This window comes from Schistocerca cancellata, chromosome 5 (genome assembly GCF_023864275.1).
Source record: "Schistocerca cancellata isolate TAMUIC-IGC-003103 chromosome 5, iqSchCanc2.1, whole genome shotgun sequence".
Classification (NCBI taxonomy): domain Eukaryota; kingdom Metazoa; phylum Arthropoda; class Insecta; order Orthoptera; family Acrididae; genus Schistocerca; species Schistocerca cancellata.
In genome coordinates this window covers 585,523,316-585,542,668 of record NC_064630.1, presented here as the reverse complement: position 1 = coordinate 585,542,668, position 19,353 = coordinate 585,523,316, and positions in this window count along the sequence as shown.

The window sequence follows — 19,353 nt, the reverse complement described above, 5'->3', positions numbered from 1 at the left end:
AGTGTCGCTAGGGTGTAGAGGAAGCATGTTTTGTAACAGGTATCTACCCTCACTGTGGACAGTTAGCTTTCTTTTCTGAGAAGTAGTTTTAGGTAACACTTGCAATGGTCTGAGAATTGCATCATCCTTTCATAATTTTTTTTTTTTTTTTTTTTTTTTTTTTTTTTTTTTTTTTTTTTTTTTTTTTTTTTTTTTTTTTTTTAGAAATTTGCCTTATCAGTTGTCTCACAGTCATTAGCCTGCGCTTTAAGAAAACTCCAACAAAAACTAAATATCATTTACCTTTCATCATTTTAAAAAAGAAGTTGTTCAAAAAAATTCTTCTTCATTAAAGATTTAGTTAGGTGCTGATGATAGTGGAGGGAGAGGTCGGGGTACTAGTTAATATTTGACTGCACTCAGGGGTAATGGTCTCAGAAAGGTTGGGAGCCACTGGTTTAAACACATTAATGCACAATGGTCCATGTTAGTGTACTTGAGAAATGGCAAATGTGATGAACTGTGATCATTCGACCCCTGTGCGACATTTACATGCAATGGAAAAGGTTTAAAAATTAAGTGTATGGGCACCGCATGTTCTAAGCAAAAATCACAAAAATCAGCAGCTTTCCATATGTGCAGCTCTGCTTGCTTGTTATGAATTGTCTCATGAACAATACCAACCATCCTATCTTAAATTTTTACTGGTGATGAGAAATAGTGTCTTTATGAACACAAGGTAAATAAAGCAATGGTTAAGTCTGAACAAAGCAGCAGTTCCCTGTAACAAGACCTGCGTGCATTCAAGAAAGATAATGTTATGCGTCTGGTGGAACAGTGACTGTGTGGTGCACTACCAAATGCTTTCCCAAGTGTTATCATCACTGCTGACATTTGTTGTCAACAACTGAAACGTCTTGCAGATGCAGTCCAAGAACAACGACCAGGAAGACTGCGTGAAATGATGCTGCTCCATGATAACACCCATCCGCGTTCTTCTACTAGACTGACAAAAAACACTATACTGGACTTGGATTGGGAAGTCATTCTACACCTATCTTATTCACCTCATCTTGTGTCCACATGTTTTTTCACCTTTTCCGCTCCCTATCGAACAACCTTCAAGGAACTTCCGAATGAACTTATGCACCAAACCAATGCAATGACTGAATCAGTAATCGACCATGTGGCCACAAACTTAGACGAGGGCAAGTGTGATGCACCTGTAAAAGATCTTTGACTATCAGACCACTCCTGACAAATAACAACAGTAAAATCAGTTATGGAAAAAAAAAAACCTTAACTGTCTCATTTCCATAAAAAGAATCACGATGAGCAAGAGTTCTTAAATTTCTGTTGTAGACACAAAAACATTTTTAGTAAACTGCTGATTATTGCAAAAAGTAATTTGATGACAAAATAATATGGACTGCACAGAATAAAAGCAAATCAGTGTGGGAAACCATTAAAAAGGAAGTGGGGAGAGACAAAGATATGATAACGTACAGGTAAGGGAGAGGTTTAAAGTAATAAATGTTCCACATCATCCAGCGAACATTACGAATGAGCATTTCTCAAGTGTCGCAGAGAAATTACAACAGAAATTTCCAAAAACCAACATTTCATCTGTAAATAGTTGTGCATTAAGTACAACACTGTTACCACCGATCCTCTAATCAGTAAAACTGTACAAAACCTAAAAAATAAAAAGTCAATAGTCATATATGAAGTACCAATGTGTGTGCTGAAATGATGCATACACAGCAAACAAAATATAAAAATGTACAATAAATTGTCCAAGAAGATTAATGAGATTACTAAAACAAAATTATTTAAAAAGACATTTAAACACATGTGTTAAGCAACACTTTCTACACATTGAAGGATTACTTAAATAACGTAGAATAGGAGTTTAGTAAAAAATGTAACACACATGCTAACAGTGAGAGCAAAACATCTTTCATTTCACACAACACTTCTGAATTATGTTTTTCATTCTTTTTTCCTTTTCTGGAAAAACATAGCCCCAAAGCTGTGCAATGTATAATACAAATACCTGATTCTCTTTCTGAGCGCAGTATCTTACTTGTTACAGTGGGATTCTGACTCAGTTTTTCAGACTAGCAAATGGAAGGTTACAGATACAAAATGGAAACCACACATCGTCACTATGGTCCTGACATCAGCTGACAGTGTGTATAGTATTACATCAGGAAACAGTCTGTGTTTGGTGTATGTAGTGACTGTGATAGACTAAAGAATGAACAATGTAGTACTAACGTTTCATATTATTAAATAACTCTTCAGTAAAACAGTATTGTACACTAAGAGACAGAACATATGAAGTAGTACTGGGTAATGGGGTAAAGGTCCAATATCAAATTATCTAATTAACTAATTAAATTGATCAATCAATTACCCACTCTGGAAATCTTCCGCCCATTATGGGGTACTTTCCCCCACTCCCTCTGGGAAATCTCCAATGTCTCTCACTCCTCCTCCTCCCCACCCCCAGCCCTCGCAGAAAACAATTGGCAGTAAAAATCTCAGTCTGTGCTGAGTTGTTGGACTAGAAGGATCAAAAAAAAGGTGTAGCTGAATAGCTGTTGTTAATCTTCTAGTGATACCTTAGTGTTTACTAGATTACATGGTATTTTTCAAATAAATTAATTTGGTACATCTGTAACAACAGAAGCCTATTTACAATACACTACTACTTATCATTCAGCTTCACATTTCTCCATATGTTTAATGCATTTTATTTTGGAATAAAACTCCTACAACAATAACGCCCACTGTGAAGCTGTCTGTGCAATAATACTCCCTTAAGAAGAATGGAAAAAGCACAGTGTGAAAACATCAGGTTCTTGTCTTGCTAAAACATAATTTAATTTCTTAAAACATCATATCATAGAGAGGGCTTCCATCTTGGTGATTCTGTAATGTCTTTCATTATTATTTGACATGTATTGTGTACAATAGCTGTATGACAATGTTCTCCATCATCAGTCCTATTTATACTTTGAAAATTTGGATCATGGCTTCCTAGAAAAGCTCTTCTTGTATTGGTTCATCTAGATATTTAGCCTTGTTTAGGTACTGGTATCTCTGAAAAAATGGTGACAGCTGTTCCAAATGGGCTCATAATGGCTAAGATCTAATGAGAACCATTCCACGTTTCTTTTGAGCTTCTCCACTGCACTACTTAAATGCAATTTCTGACTTTGCTGAGGTTGAAAAATCCTCCAAATGCATCTCAGAAGGTGTTCAAAATGTATGTCCCTGGTTGCTGTCAATTTGGTAATATTTCTTTAACAGTGAGCCACACCCAAAGAAAAAAAGTTGTTTGTCTTTGAAAGTACACATTGTGCTGAGAATCAGCTTAGCACTCACTAATTTTGAATGACAGTACTCACAGAAATTTCAAACCAGCTGGAAATACAACTGTCATAGAGTATACCCGTAAGGTGCTGACTGTATAGCAAATCAAACTTCCATGGATAAAACAGCTTCAAGCTTCTATTTAATTTAAAAATGAGTTAATGTCTTAAATATTTGACATTATCATATAGGTGAGAGAAGTTTAGAAAAGGTTTCAAATTATGTTTAAAGTTTGTTAGAAGTCACTAAGTGCTCTAATTATTAAGTTCGTGATGGGTATAGTCTGGGTTATTTGTTCTCTATTTTAAGCGAAAGGTAGTTTCCATGTGTATCAATATTTATGATGTCATATATCCTGAACTATGTGTCATACAGTAATATAATTTTGCACATATATTCAGTTGTTTACAAGGATACTGTCTGCAAGATGAATTATGAATGAAGTCAGTACTAAAGAAGAAATAAATTAAAATTTCAAGCTTGATGCTGCAGTTTTACTGCATGAACAACAAAAATGTAGTAAGTGAAAAACTTTGTTCTTTTCATCATTTTATTAGGAACATTAGTGAAAAGACATTTTGTAAAGGCTTGACATTACATGCAAAGTTTGTTGCAAGTCAGTAAGTGCTCTCATTCTCAGACACCGGATGAATATAGCCTGGGTATTTGTGTGTCTTGATTTACACTGCTCAGGTATACTGTTTCTAACTCTAATATTTATTTTATTACGTTAAATCCTTAACAGATCATTATATCTATTGATGAGTAGATTGTGGCAGCATTTTAAATGTTTAAAATCAGTCAGTAATTATATGAAATACTGAAAATAAAATTTTTGTTTCCCTTGGAAGCCATTAGATAGACAACATGAAGGTGGGGCCATGAATCATAAAACCAGTTAGGCCTTTACTAATATGAAAATGCTGTAATGGCACAGAAAATTATGTGAGAGAACATTTGAATCCCCTGCAGCATTATGATGTGCCTTCTGGAAAGATCAAATCACATATGTCATGCATATTCTGTCCAGATAGGAACAACAAAGAGCTGTGAAATAGCGCCAGAACAGAGCTCTTACTTTCAGTATTATTAGTCTTTCAGAATGAAATTTTCTCTTTCCAGCAGAGTGTGTGCTGATAAGAACCTTCATGGGAGGTTAATATTTTGTGCTGGACTGAGACTCAAACTTGGGAACTTTGCCTTTTGCAACCAAGTGCTTCACCAACTGTGCTGCTAAAGTGTGACTTACAATCTGTCCTCACACCTTTACTTCCTCCAGTACCTCATCTCCTATCTTTCTAACTTTGCAGAAGCTGTTCTGCAAAACTTTTAAGACCAGCACTCCTTGAAGCAAGGACATTGCTGAAACATGGCTTAGCCAAAGCCTGGGGGATGTTTCTGGAATGAAATTTTCGCTCTGCAGTGGACTGTGCACTGATGTGAAACTTTGTGGCCAGACTGACACTTGAACTTGGGACCTTTGCCTTTCACAGCAAATGCTCCCATGAAAGGCAAAGGTCCCAAGTTCGAGTCTTGGTTCACCATTCAGTTTTAATCTGCCAGGAAATTTCACTGCTAGTCTTTTTTACTTTTTTCATTGCTATCTGCAAATATAAAAAGATATTACCCAAATTTGCCATAGGATCGAATGTGTAGTATAAGCTTAATAGCTGTTAATTTTTAAGATACAATAAAAACATGTCAGTTATTTTGAATGTGTGATTCCTTTAAATGTTTTTAATTGGAACCTTTACTCTCAATATTACATATTTTTGTTAGTTAAAAGAAATAGTATTTCTAAGCATAAGCTACAACACTTGTTCATAACAGTTACCATAAATTAAACAGTATAATTGTAAAGGTCAAGAAACTGAAATCATGCAACAATTAATGATTGAGCTCCTTAAACACGGAGAAAGACAGTACACAAACATACAATGAGAATAATTTTTATTTATAGTCAGTATGATACATCTATCTTATAACATAAATGAATATGGTACTAAGGTTATTAGGCTTCTTCCTGGAAAACAATTGCTACACCCCTCTCGATCCAATGTTTTGCTGGCTTCTCTTTGGTAGGGAGTAACAATGACATAACATAGTTAATTGTTTCTTTTCCTGATGCCTGTGGAGAAAATCTAGCTGATGTTTTGTAGCAAGGACATCTATATTTTCCTTCTTCTTTTATTCTGGAGGATTGCTTTGGATAAAGAAATATGTCCGGCAACTTTTGCCAAATAACATTCATGTCTTGTTCTTCAAGAGAATTTCTGAAATAAAAGATTAAAGGACATGAGGCCCTCAAGATAATCAGAGTTTATAATTGATTTTATTCATAACACACATGAGTAATTCATTATGTGCTGTTCACAGACAAGTTGTGATGAGTGATATCCAGACAGTAACCTCTGTTTTCTAGGGAGCAGAACAGGTACTATACTGTCTTGTGCATAGGGCAGTTTGCATAGAGCTGTGACTGCAAGTAACCCACATTGCTTCACATTTGCCTAGAATACTCCTTAAATATGAGTGATGCAATTAAGAATCCTGTAATTTTTTGGGGAAACAACCTTCATGTAGTTGACATTCATCATGACATTTTTGTGCGGTAGATAGACCAAATGCATTGTCTGAAGGGATTGTGTGTTGAGGTGAGACTGTTTAAGAGTTGAAGGATGAATATTTACAATGGTGACTGAGAACAGAATAGAAAAGAAACTTTATTGTCACATAACATGTCACATATAGTCAAATGATTGGGACGTAGGTGAGTTGTCAGTTAATTATAAATGTACACAATAATTTACAGCTGTTTTGTAAATTTAAGTACATGCAATGATTGAATGGAAACTCCAGGTAGGAATACAAACAATATAGAAGAAGACAGATTGCTACTTACCGTAAAGAACACATATCAAGTTGCAGTTGCATTAAAAGACACTCACGTATAGCTTTGTGCTTTCTTGTGTGTGTGTGTGTGTGTGTGTGTGTGTGTGTGTGTGTGTGTGTGTGTGTGTGTGAATGGTGCATCTGTGTGCCTGTTTTGCTGATGAAGGCTGTGGCTGAAAACTGTATGTGTGTGCCTGCAACAAATGATTTAATATGTTCATGTTGCAAATTAAAAATAAATATTTACTTAGAGTAGTTCTTTAGCATGAAACAGAATAAAATTATACATCAGGCATAGTTATTTGTGACAATCAGTCATAAATTCTTCTACACGGTAATAATATTTACTTGCTAGGTACTTTTTTAAAGGAAGTCCAAATTCTTCTGCTTAACAATTTTAAAATTTTTCACATATGCTATTTCCCAGCCTCATTTCCATATAATAAGGCATCTTCTCCAGCAGTTTTGGCTGATGAGTTGGTAGCTTATATTGAGATTTGTTTCTTGTTTCGTAATTATACTTAAACAAGTTAGGCTCAAAAAGTTGTGGGTTTTGTTTAGGTAACTTACTTGTCTATAATAGAGGGAAACATTCCATGTGGAAAAAATATATCTAAAAGGAAAGATGATGAGACTTACCAAATAAAAGCGCTGGCAGGTTGATAGACACACAAACAAAAACAAACAAACACACAAAATTCAAGCTTTCGCAACAAACGGTTGCTTCGTCAGGAAAGAGGGAAGGAGAGGGAAAGACGAAAGGATGTGGGTTTTAAGGGAGAGGGTAGGGAGTCATTCCAGTCCCGGGAGTGGAAAGACTTACCTTAGGGGGAAAAAAGGACAGGTATACACTCGCACACACACACATATCCATCCGCATATACACAGAAACAACCAGACATTTGTAAAGGCAAAGAGTTTGGGCAGAGATGTCAGTCGGGGCGGAAGTACAGAGGCAAAGATGATGTTGAAAGACAGGTGAGGTATGAGCGGCGGCAAATTGAAATTAGAAATTAGCGGAGATTGAGGCCTGGCAGGTAGTGAGAAGAGAGGATATGCTGAAGGGCAAGTTCCCATCTCTGGAGTTCTGACAGGTTGGTGTTAGTGGGAAGTATCCAGATAACCCGGACGGTGTAACACTGTGCCAAGATGTGCTGGCCGTGCACCAAGGCATGTTTAGCCACAGGGTGATCCTCATTACCAACAAACACTGTCTGCCTGTGACCATTCATGCAAATGGACAGTTTGTTGCTGGTCATTCCCACATAGAAGGCTTCACAGTGTAGGCAGGTCAGTTGGTAAATCACGTGGTTGCTTTCACACGTGGCTCTGCCTTTGATCGTGTACACCTTCCGGGTTACAGGACTGGAGTAGGTGGTGGTGGGAGGGTGCATGGGACAGGTTTTACACCGGGGGGCGGTTACAAGGGTAGAAGCCCGAGGGTAGGGAAGGTGGTTTGGGGATTTCATAGGGATGAACTAAGAGGTTACGAAGGTTAGGTGGATGGCGGAAAGACACTCTAGGTGGAGTGGGGAGGATTTCACGAGGAATGGATCTCATTTCAGGGCAGGATTTGAGGAAGTCATATCCCTGCTGGAGGGCCACATTCAGAATCTGATCCAGTCCCGGAAAGTATCCTGTCACAAGTGGGGCACTTTTGGGGTTCTTCTGTGGAACCTCTTAGTTCATCCCTATGAAATCCCCAAACCACCTTCCCTACCCTCTGGCTCCTACCCTTGTAACCGCCCCCGGTGTAAAACCTGTCGCATGCACCCTCCCACCACCACCTACCCCAGTCCTGTAACCCAGAAGGTGTACACGATCAAAGGCAGAGCCACGTGTGAAAGCAACCACGTGATTTACCAACTGACCTGCCTACACTGTGAAGCCTTCTATGTGGGAATGACCAGCAACAAACTGTCCATTCGCATGAATGGACACAGGCAGACAGTGTTTGTTGGTAATGAGGATCACCCTGTGGCTAAACATGCCTTGGTGCACGGCCAGCACATCTTGGCACAGTGTTACACCGTCCGGGTTATCTGGATACTTCCCACTAACACCAACCTGTCAGAACTCCGGAGATGGGAACTTGCCCTTCAGCGTATCCTCTCTTCTCGCTATCCGCCGAGCCTCAATCTCCGCTAATTTCTAATTTCAATTTGCCACCGCTCATACCTCACCTGTCTTTCAACATCATCTTTGCCTCTGTACTTCCACCCCAACTGACATCTCTGCCCAAACTCTTTGCCTTAACAAATGTCTGGTTGTGTCTGTGTATATGCGGATGGATATGTGTGTGTGTGCGAGTGTATACCTGTCCTTTTTTCCCCCTAAGGTAAGTCTTTCCGCTCCCGGGATTGGAATGACTCCCTACCCTGTCCCTTAAAACCCACATCCTTTCGTCTTTCCCTCTCCTTCCCTCTTTCCTGACGAAGCAACCGTTTGTTGCGAAAGCTTGAATTTTGTGTGTTTGTTTGTTTTTGTTTGTGTGTCTATCGACCTGCCAGCGCTTTTGTTTGGTAAGTCTCATCATCTTTCTTTTTAGATATATTTTTTCCACGTGGAATGTTTCCCTTTATTATATTCATATCATTAATTTGAACCCAACAATTATGTTTGTTTTTGTCACTGTTGCATTTCGAAGTCTTTTCTGTCGTCTTATTTCCTCCTTCTGTTTTTGCCAGTAGTTTCACTTTGTATTCACCTTCTCCTTTTTACCTTAATCCACTATACAATTTTATCCCGCCGATATATACTCAATAATACGTAACCCACTTCCAAACCATAACCAAAAAAATTTTTTTTCCGCTTTCAACACTACCGCTGCTACAAAATCCACCATTTCTAGTTCACAAACAGTTCCTTTCAACTATTAAACAACCTTTTCGGCTAGTTTTAATAACTTTTGCTTTATTTCCATTTTTCTCACATCACCGATCATTTTTAGCCGCTTCCCACAGGTGTTAACATCAGTATTTCTTCATCAGACAATTGTTAGCCTCATTTCCTTAATCTGCCACTACCAAACCACTCCTTTTAATACATCCTCACGTAGTTTTTTCGAAATTTTCCCGAATTTCTCCACCCTTTAACGTGTTTTGGTGGCAACACAACCACCTAACCTTTATGCACATCGTTATCTACCTACACAAGTTCACCACAGGATCAACATAGCCCAGCTCTAACCAACCCTTTTTCGCCTTTTTTCACACCAGATCTCCATTTGCTTTCTAGTTCACCTTTATCTCTCCCCATATATTTTTATATTTACTTTCATTTCAGCCTCATGTTACATTTTCCACCTTCTAGTACCATGTCACCCTCACAACACCTCCACAACGACCCCAATGTTTTATTTACATTCCCTCCGCAAACATGCCTTCGCCCTAGCCAGATTACACTCCCATATTTTATTTTCTCAGGCTTGTCTGACATTTGGCATCACCCCCAAAGGCCTCACACTTAAAGTTCCCATCTCTGGCTGCAACCCTTCTTTCCATCAGTTCCTATACCAGTTCCAAACTGAACAATCCATTGCCCTCACCCACCTAATCCTTCACTTACACATCCACTCAGCCAATCAACACACCCGTCAACTCCTATCCTTAATAAAAGTCCTCAATCTTTCCTCTCCCACATCCACACCGGCTGTTCAGAGCATCCTCCTACAGGCCAACCGCAAATTAGAACAGCATGCCACCCTCCACCTTAAAAAAACTATCCAATCTCCTGGTTTCCCACCTCTGGAAAGGCAACTCACTCACCCTTCATAACCTTTCCAGCAAACCTCAACCTCCTCTCATTGCACACAAACCCAGTCTCTCCCATCTACTCAATCTCCCACTTCAAGCTCCACTCCCTCCAAAACCTCAAAATTCCAATCAACACAATCTGGAACCACAACACCCCAATTCAGTAGTTAACCTTTCCTCCAAACCTCTCTCCCAATCCGAAACCTCTGTCCTATCCAAAATGCTCACCTTCAGCCCCACTCCCAGATTTAACCAAACAGCCCTCGTCAAAGATTTACTGTCCTACACCCGTACTCTCTGCTGGAAATATCACTTTGCCACGAAGAAAAATGATCCTAATCCTACTCCTAATGATCCAACTCCCCAAGACACTATCCAAATTGAACCCTGCCTGGAACAGTTCTGTCCTCCGTCACAGCGGGACCCACCTCCTCTTCCTCAAAATCACCCTCTCCAAACCTTCCAGGAATTTCTGACCTCCTGCCTTGCCTCTCAATCCTTCTTAAAAAACCTTAATCCTACTCCCAACATCACCACTGCTGAAGCCCAGGTTATCCGTGATCTGAAGGCTGACCAATCCATCGTCATTCTTCCGGTGGACAAGGGTTCCATGACTGTGGTACTTGATCGTCGGGAGTATGTGGCTGAGGGACTGCGTCAGCTTTCAGACAACACTACTTACAAAGTTTGCCAAGGTAATCCCATTCCTGATGTCCAGGCGGAACTTCAAGGAATCCTCAGAACCTTAGGCCCCCTACAAAACCTTTCACCTGACTCCATCAACCTCCTGACCCCACCAACACCCCGCACCCCTACCTTCTACCTTCTTCCTAAAATATCACAAACCCAATCATCCCGGCCGTCCCATTGTAGCTGGTTACCAAGCCCCCACAGAACGCATCTCTGCCTATGTAGATCAACACCTTCAGCCCATTACATGCAGTCTCCCATCCTTCATCAAAGACACCAACCACTTTCTCGAACGCCTGGAATCCCTACTCAGTCTGTTACCCTCGGAAACCATCCTTGTAACCATTGATGCCACTTCCTTATACACAAATATTCCGCATTTCCAGGGCCTCGCTGCGATGGAGCACTTCCTTTCATGCCGATCACCTGCCACCCTACCTAAAACCTCTTTCCTCATTACCTTAGCCAGCTTCATCCTGACCCACAACTTCTTCACTTTCGAAGGCCAGACATACCAACAATTAAAGGGAACAGCCACGGGTACAAGGATGGCCCCCTCGTACGCCAACCTATTCATGGGTCGCTTAGAGGAAGCCTTCTTGATTACCCAGGCCTGCCAACCCAAAGTTTGGTACAGATTCATTGATGACATTTTCATGATCTGGACTCACAGTGAAGAAGAACTCCAGAATTTCCTCTCCAACCTCAACTCCTTTGGTTCCATCAGATTCACCTGGTCCTACTCTAAATCCCATGCCACTTTCCTTGACGTTGACCTCCACCTGTCCAATGGCCAGCTTCACACGTCCGTCCACATCAAACCCACAACAAGCAACAGTTCCTCCACTATGGCAGCTGCCACCCATTCCACATCAAACGGTCCCTTCCCTACAGCCTAGGTCTTCGTGGCAAACGAATCTGCTCCAGTCCGGAATCCTTGAACCATTACACCAACAACCTGAAAACAGCTTTCGCATCCCGTAACTACCCTCCCGACCTGGTACAGAAGCAAATAACCAGAGCCACTTCCTCATCTCCTCAAACCCAGAACCTTCCACAGAAGAACCCCAAAAGTGCCCCACTTGTGACAGGATACTTTCCGGGACTGGATCAGATTCTGAATGTGGCTCTCCAGCAGGGATATGACTTCCTCAAATCCTGCCCTGAAATGAGATCCATTCCTCATGAAATCCTCCCCACTCCACCTAGAGTGTCTTTCTGCCATCCACCTAACCTTCGTAACCTCTTAGTTCATCCCTATGAAATCCCCAAACCACCTTCCCTACCCTCGGGCTTCTACCCTTGTAACCGCCCCCCGGTGTAAAACCTGTCCCATGCACCCTCCCACCACCACCTACTCCAGTCCTGTAACCCAGAAGGTGTACACGATCAAAGGCAGAGCCACGTGTGAAAGCAACCACGTGATTTACCAACTGACCTGCCTACACTGTGAAGCCTTCTATGTGGGAATGACCAGCAACAAACTGTCCATTCGCATGAATGGTCACAGGCAGACAGTGTTTGTGGGTAATGAGGATCACCCTGTGGCTAAACATGCCTTGGTGCACCGCCAGCACATGTTGGCACAGTGTTACACCATCCGGGTTATCTGGATACTTCCCACTAACACCAACCTGTCAGAACTCCGGAGATGGGAACTTGCCCTTCAGCATATCCTCTCTTCTCACTATCCGCCAGGCCTCAATCTCCGCTAATTTCTAATTTCAATTTGCCGCCGCTCATACCTCACCTGTCTTTCAACATCATCTTTGCCTCTGTACTTCCGCCCCGACTGACATCTCTGCCCAAACTCTTTGCCTTTACAAATGTCTGGTTGTGTCTGTGTATACGCGGATGGATATGTGTGTGTGTGCGAGTGTATACCTGTCCTTTTTTCCCTCTAAGGTAAGTCTTTCTGCTCCCGGGGTTGGAATGACTCCCTACCCTCTCCCTTAAAACCCACATCCTTTCGTCTTTCCCGCTCCTTCCCTCTTTCCTGACGAAGCAACCGTTTGTTGAGAAAGCTTGAATTTTGTGTGTTTGTTTGTTTTTGTTTGTGTGTCTATCGACCTGCCAGCGCTTTTGTTTGGTAAGTCTCATCATCTTTCTTTTTAGATATATAACTTAATTGTCTCATAGATATGGAGACCAGGAACAGTCACAATGTCAAGGGCTTTGAACAGAGGTCTGCATGATTGTCTTTTTCTGCATCTGCCATGGCTCTAATGATTTTTTTCTGTAGCCTAAAGACATGCTGTAGGTTTGTTTTCTCTGATCCGAAAAAAATTATGCCATATCTAATCACAGATACAAAATATGTGTGATGTACAAATTTTTTGATTCTGTACTAGTTATAACATTCATTGCAAATATTAGACCACTTGGATGGTAATACATGACCTCTACATGGTCTGACCATGACAAATTCTTGTTCAGCATTACATCTAGAAATTTGATACAATTTGTGATGGTAAGGTGATTATTCTCATATGATATTTCAGGTATATCTTCTACAGCTTGTTTTGTGGTAATGTGAATGATTTGCATCTTTGTTAGATTTAGTTTCAGATCATTATTTCTTACCCAATTCTCAATTTCAGCGCAAGAATCTGCCAAAGATGGCTGATTAAATTTTCACTTTTCTTGCAAATATACAATCTCTGTCGAGTCATCTGCACAAAGCATCATGTCTGAATTCATGTTAGTCAGCATGTCATTTTCCAATCCAAAAACAGTATTGGCCCAAGAATAAATCCATGTGGCACATTTTGTTCTGTTTTTCTACAACTTGAAAAGAACTTCTTCCCATTTTGTTCTATTGATTCTCTTTGCTTCCTGTTCAATAGATAAGATGAGGTCCAACTCAGTGAGTTTCCACTAAAGCCATATGCTTGTAGCTTACAAAGTAGTAGTTTGCGGTGTACTGTGTGGAAGGCTTTAATTAGGCCACAAAAGATGCCCGATACATTAATTTTATTGTCTAAACTACTACTAATTTTTGTAATAAGTTCATTGGTGGCTTGTTCAGTGCAGTGTCCTCTTTGGAAACAATGCCGATTGTTCTGGATAATATTATGCAGATTATTACAGTCAACTATCTGGTTACATGCTACTTTCACAAATATTTTGGAAAATATTGATAACAGTGAGATTGGTCAATAATTACCCACTTCATTTTGTTAGCCTTTTTTTATAAATGAGTCATATTTCAGCAGACTTCAGTCTGTCAGAAAAACGTTCTTCCTCAAAAGATTGACTGATTATAAGTGACTGATATACAATACTATGGGTGACTGCCTTTATTATTTTTGTATGAATTTTATCCCAGCCTACAGAATTTAAATTCTTCAAGGACTTAATGATATCAGTTGCTTCAGAATAGAATATATGACTGAATCTGAATTCAGTGAAGTTACATAAATTAGAAACAGTATACATGTTTGGAGGTGAAAGTTCCTCAGTTTTACATGGATTTCTGAAGTAGCCATTAAAAGCTTCACAGATCTGTGTAGGGTCCAAAACAGTGTCACCTGTAGCTACTAGTTCAAGTTTTGGTTGTCTGCCTTTTTTGATACCTATTTCATTGTTTACAATGGACCATATTGCTTTGGATTTTTTTAGAGTTGAAATTTAGTTATTATTTGCCAGTTTTTTTTGGCTTGTTTGACTACTTTATCGAAGATTTTTTTATACTGTCCTACACAGTTTAAGAATTCTGGGTCTTGAATGACTTTTGCCTCCACATGGAGTTCTCTTTTCCTCATGCTTGAAATCTGAATACACCTTGTTACCCATAAACCCTTCTCAGGTGGGTCAGTTTTTATAGTTATAAAAGGAAAGCCGCAAGCCGGTCCCAAGTCCGGGCCCATCTAAAAACAAGAGGATGGGGAAGTGTGGAGGGGGAGGAGTAACAACCTCGTAAAAAAACCAGGGTCCGGCCGGCTCCAGATGGTAGCACCCTGTCATAGGGCCCCTGCCTAGGGTTACTAGGTGAAGCCCAGCCAACGGTCTCAATGGCGGAAGAGGAACAATTTCCCAACGGCAGAGAGAGCGGAAGAGCTAACTCCAGGGCTTACTACCTTGGTTTTAATTTCGGATTCGGGGCAACCCGATCCCCCAATTTATTATCCAACAATTATTGCAAAGCATGATGGGAACGTCGTCAAAGATAGACACTACTCCAAGAGGTAGACCGAATGGCAAATCCTCCGTTGTTTGTAGAAACAATGCAAAGGGGTCAAAGGATTTTGGAGGACCCCAACCAACATGTATGCAGCCCTCAACACTGAAATTTAAGAAAGCAACTATGTTTGCAACCCTAAATGTAAACTCTCTAATTAAAGTAGGAAAATTGAAATCATTGATTGAAAAGCTGAACCAGAAAGAAATTTTAATATGTGCATTGCAAGAAACAAGGTTTTTAGATGAAACTGCTTTAGATTTTGAAAACTATCGTTTATTTGAAGGAAAACCAGGTAAAATCTTAATGAAACAAATGCCATACCTGGGAACAGCATTTCTGGTACATCACTCAATTTTAGATTCAGTTACTAACTTCTACTCGAGTTCTGAGAGACTATCCATTCTTGAGATTAAATGTAAAAACAAAGGATACTCTATAATCAACTGCCATGCACCCATAAACCAGGACAACAAAAATAACCCGGAGAAAGTTGAAGAATTTTGGGAGATACTTGAAATGGAACTGGATAGATGCTCAAAGAAGAACATAAAAATGTTAGTAGGCGATTTTAACGCACAAATAGGAAGGGAGAAAAAATACCATGGAACAGTAGGCCTCTTCCCAGGTCACAAAAGAACTTCAAAAAATGGAGAAAGGCTTATAGAGGTATGTAGGCATTTCAACTTGAAAATAATGACAACACATTTCAAAAAGCTGAGCCGAAAAACTAAAACATGGAGATCACCAAATCCACTTCTCGGAGAATTCCAAATTGACCATGTGGCTATCTCACTTCATTGTCAAGAAGAAATTCAAAACACTAAAGTGCTGAAAAGCCTTGATGTTGATTCAGACCACTATTTGACTACGATTAAATTCAGACCACTCCCATTTCGAAAAGAGAAGAAAACCTTTTACAAAATTCCAAAATATAACACAGAAACTTTAAAAAATGAAGAAATTAAACAACAGTTTCAAAGAGCATTGCACAAAGATAGCGATGGCATATCCACAATAAATAAGGAAGCGGGATGGGAGGAGATCAAAAACGAAATAGTTGAAATAGCAAAAGAAAATTGTCTCGTGAAAAGAGTAAGAAGACATCCATGGTGGGACAATGAATGTGATGAGAACCTGGAGAAGAGACAGAAATTGTGGCAGAAATGGAACTCCACAAAAGATCCTCAAGATCTTGACAATTTTAAAATCCAGAGAAGAGAAACAGCTAAGCTTTTCCGTAATAAAAAAAGAAGACAATTTCAGGATAACCTAGAACAGATTGAGGAAGACTTTAAAAGAAATAATTCTAGAGATTTCTACAAAACTTTTAGAAAACAGCTAACCAAATACCAATCCCCAAATTTATGTTTTAAAGATGAAGAGAACAAGCTAGGTTTGACAAACAAGACTAATTGTGAAATACTAGCAAAATATTTCGAGAATCTACTAAATTGTGAACCACCCAAAGATAAAATGAGTTTTGAAAACCACCGAAATACTAATACCGAGTCAAAACCTCCAGACGCTGAAGAAATAAAACACATAATACACAGTCTAAAAAACAATAAAGCCCCAGGTGAAGACTCCATAGTACCAGAAATCCTAAAAATAATGGATACCAACCTCCCACAAGTTTTGGAACATATGTTTAAGAAGATCTGGGACGAAGAAAGAATTCCTGAAGACTGGCAGTGTGCCCTGATACACCCACTACACAAAAAGGGGGATAAGATGAATGTTAATAATTATAGAGGGATCTCGCTACTACCAGTAGGATACAAAATTTTGTCAAGGAAATTACTTCAAATCGTGGAGCCAGTTCTGGATAAAAAAATAGGTGAATATCAAGCAGGTTTTAGACAAGGTAGATCCTGTGTTGAACAAATATTTAACCTGAAAACACTAATTCATTACAGAATCTCAAGAGGCCAGAGATTTGCAATAGTGTTTGTAGATTTCAAAAAAGCATACGACTCGGTAGATAGAGAAACATTACTGAAAGTATTGGAAGAATTTGGGGTCGATAAGAAAACAATTCAAATTATCAAACAGACGCTAACAAACAGTAAGGCCAAAGTTAAATTTATGGGTGAAATTTCAAGGAAGTTCGAAATTAAAACAGGTGTTAGACAAGGTGATGGTTTATCCCCAATCCTCTTCAACTGCGTACTGGAAAAGATATTGAGAATATGGAAAGAAGAACTCAAAGGCACCAAGAATGACATCAGAATTGGAACAAAAAAAGAAAAAATAGAAGTGGACTGTTTAGCTTTTGCAGACGATCTGGCAATAATTACAGAAAACAAAGAAATAGCTCAGAACTACTTGGAGAAACTACAAGAAGTTTCGGCCAGAGCTGGACTGCAGATTTCATTTGAAAAAACCGTGTATATGTCTAATCATAGAAATAACAAGAAAAATCTTATTACTAAATACGGCAATATTAAGAGAGTAGAAAAATTTAAGTATTTAGGTGAAATAATTCAAGTGAATGGTTTAGACAAGAGTGCAAACCAGGCGAGAGCAAGGAAAATGGAATTTGCTTTTCAAAAAACCAAAGACATATATAACAAAAAAAACATTTCGATTCAAGCTAAATTAAGACATTATAAAACCGTCATTAGACCAGAATGCCTGTATGCATCGGAGTGCCTAACTCTTAACAAAAAGGGGGAAATAGAAAACATGGAAAAGAAAGAAAGGAAAATTTTGAGAAAAATATTAGGACCGAGAAAGATTGGGGAAGAGTACAAGCTAAAGAGTAATAAGGAAATATACAAAACTATTGAGAAAGTGAGTGAGGCAATGCGTAAACGCAGACTAACGTTTTATGGTCACCTGTCGAGGATGGATGGAAACAGACTAACAAGAAAAGTGTTTGAACATAGTAACAGGAACGAAAAAACCAACAATAAATGGATACAGATGGTGAAAAAGGATTTGGCCTATTTTAATGTCACCCGTGAGTCAATCAGGGACAGGGAAAAGTTTAGACAAATAGTGAACGAAATTAAGTGTTTTCCAGAAGAAACGAAACTAAAGAATAATAACAGGAAATGGTCGGAAGAGCGGAGGAGGAACCACTCGAAAATGATGAGGAAATATTGGGAAGAGAGAAAAAAAGATCAAAAAGCCGGGCAAGTGAATTGTTGAACGTGGTCCAAAGATGGCCGAAATCGAAAGAAGAAGAAGAAGAAAGCATTCATTGAACACCATGAAGAATGCCTCCACAAAGTTATTGAAATTTTCATTTATTGAGGACTGAGCCATGAGATGAGGCTGATTTTATTGAGAAACATTTCTATATCCTCTTGTCTAAAATTTCTGATGTTCCTGTTTGTATGCTTTGGGCTAACACAAGGTAATGGCACTAATTGAGCCCTGTGGACTGATACCCCTAACTTTACTATAAACTTTTCTGTTGGTTTGTAATTTAAGCTGCTAGCAATGTTATCTACGTACGATGCAGATGAAGCAGTTATCCTTGTCATTTTCACAAAGGTTAGAATAAAACCGTGTGTGGACATCAGCTTCTTCATATTAAAGGCAAATTTGAAATTTTTTCTATCTCTGTATTAAAATCAGCACGAACAACAATTTTTTAATATAACTTTTCGGTTTTGAGTTGGTGGAGTAAATTTTCAGAAAACTGCAGGAGATTGAGTAACCACACCAGTTTTGGTTTCTTTCCTTATTCACATGTGAATCATTTGTGAGGTCATGTCTATGCAGTATTTCAATGATGACCATTGTTGAAATTTTGTCTGATTTGTTATTTTGCTTATGAACGAATCAGAATTATGAGCCACCATACGCATTGTCTCTACAGAAGCTAGCTGCTATTTCATAAACTATAAGTTTGTTCAATAAATATACATTTACATTGCTAAGCCAATGTTCACTTAAGCAAATAATCTTCACAGACCATTTTGTTCTCTCTAGAAATATTTCTAAGTCATGAAGCTTACTGACCAGATTATTTGATAAGCTTTCAATATTTAAATGCATGATAAGATTATTATTTGCTATTCTAGATGTGAAGTCATCAAAATTATCTGTTCTAAGCTGGCCTGGCACAACTTTTTGTAGGTTACTTATCTTACTGATTCATTCATCCCAGTTACTACCAAAAAATCATTAATTAAGATGACATGGTGTTGAAATTTTTCTCTTGTTATGGGGATGAGTGGTTCCTGTTGATTCTTCTGCTGTTGTTTCTTCTGTTAATATTGTTGGATCTTCTGTTGTTGTTGCTTCTTCCCCTGTTGCTTGTTCTTGTGATAATGGTCCTGATTCTGGCGATGTTGATGCTGCTGCCAATGGTGACAGTGGCTCTTTTGTTGTCACTGATAGTGGTGGTTCTGCTGTTGATTGAGATGATATTGCTGCTTCTGTAGTTCCTGCCACATCTGAATAGGATTGTTTTGCTTCAGCTGATGATGGTTTTTCTGCTGCTGGTGATGACTGTGCTGT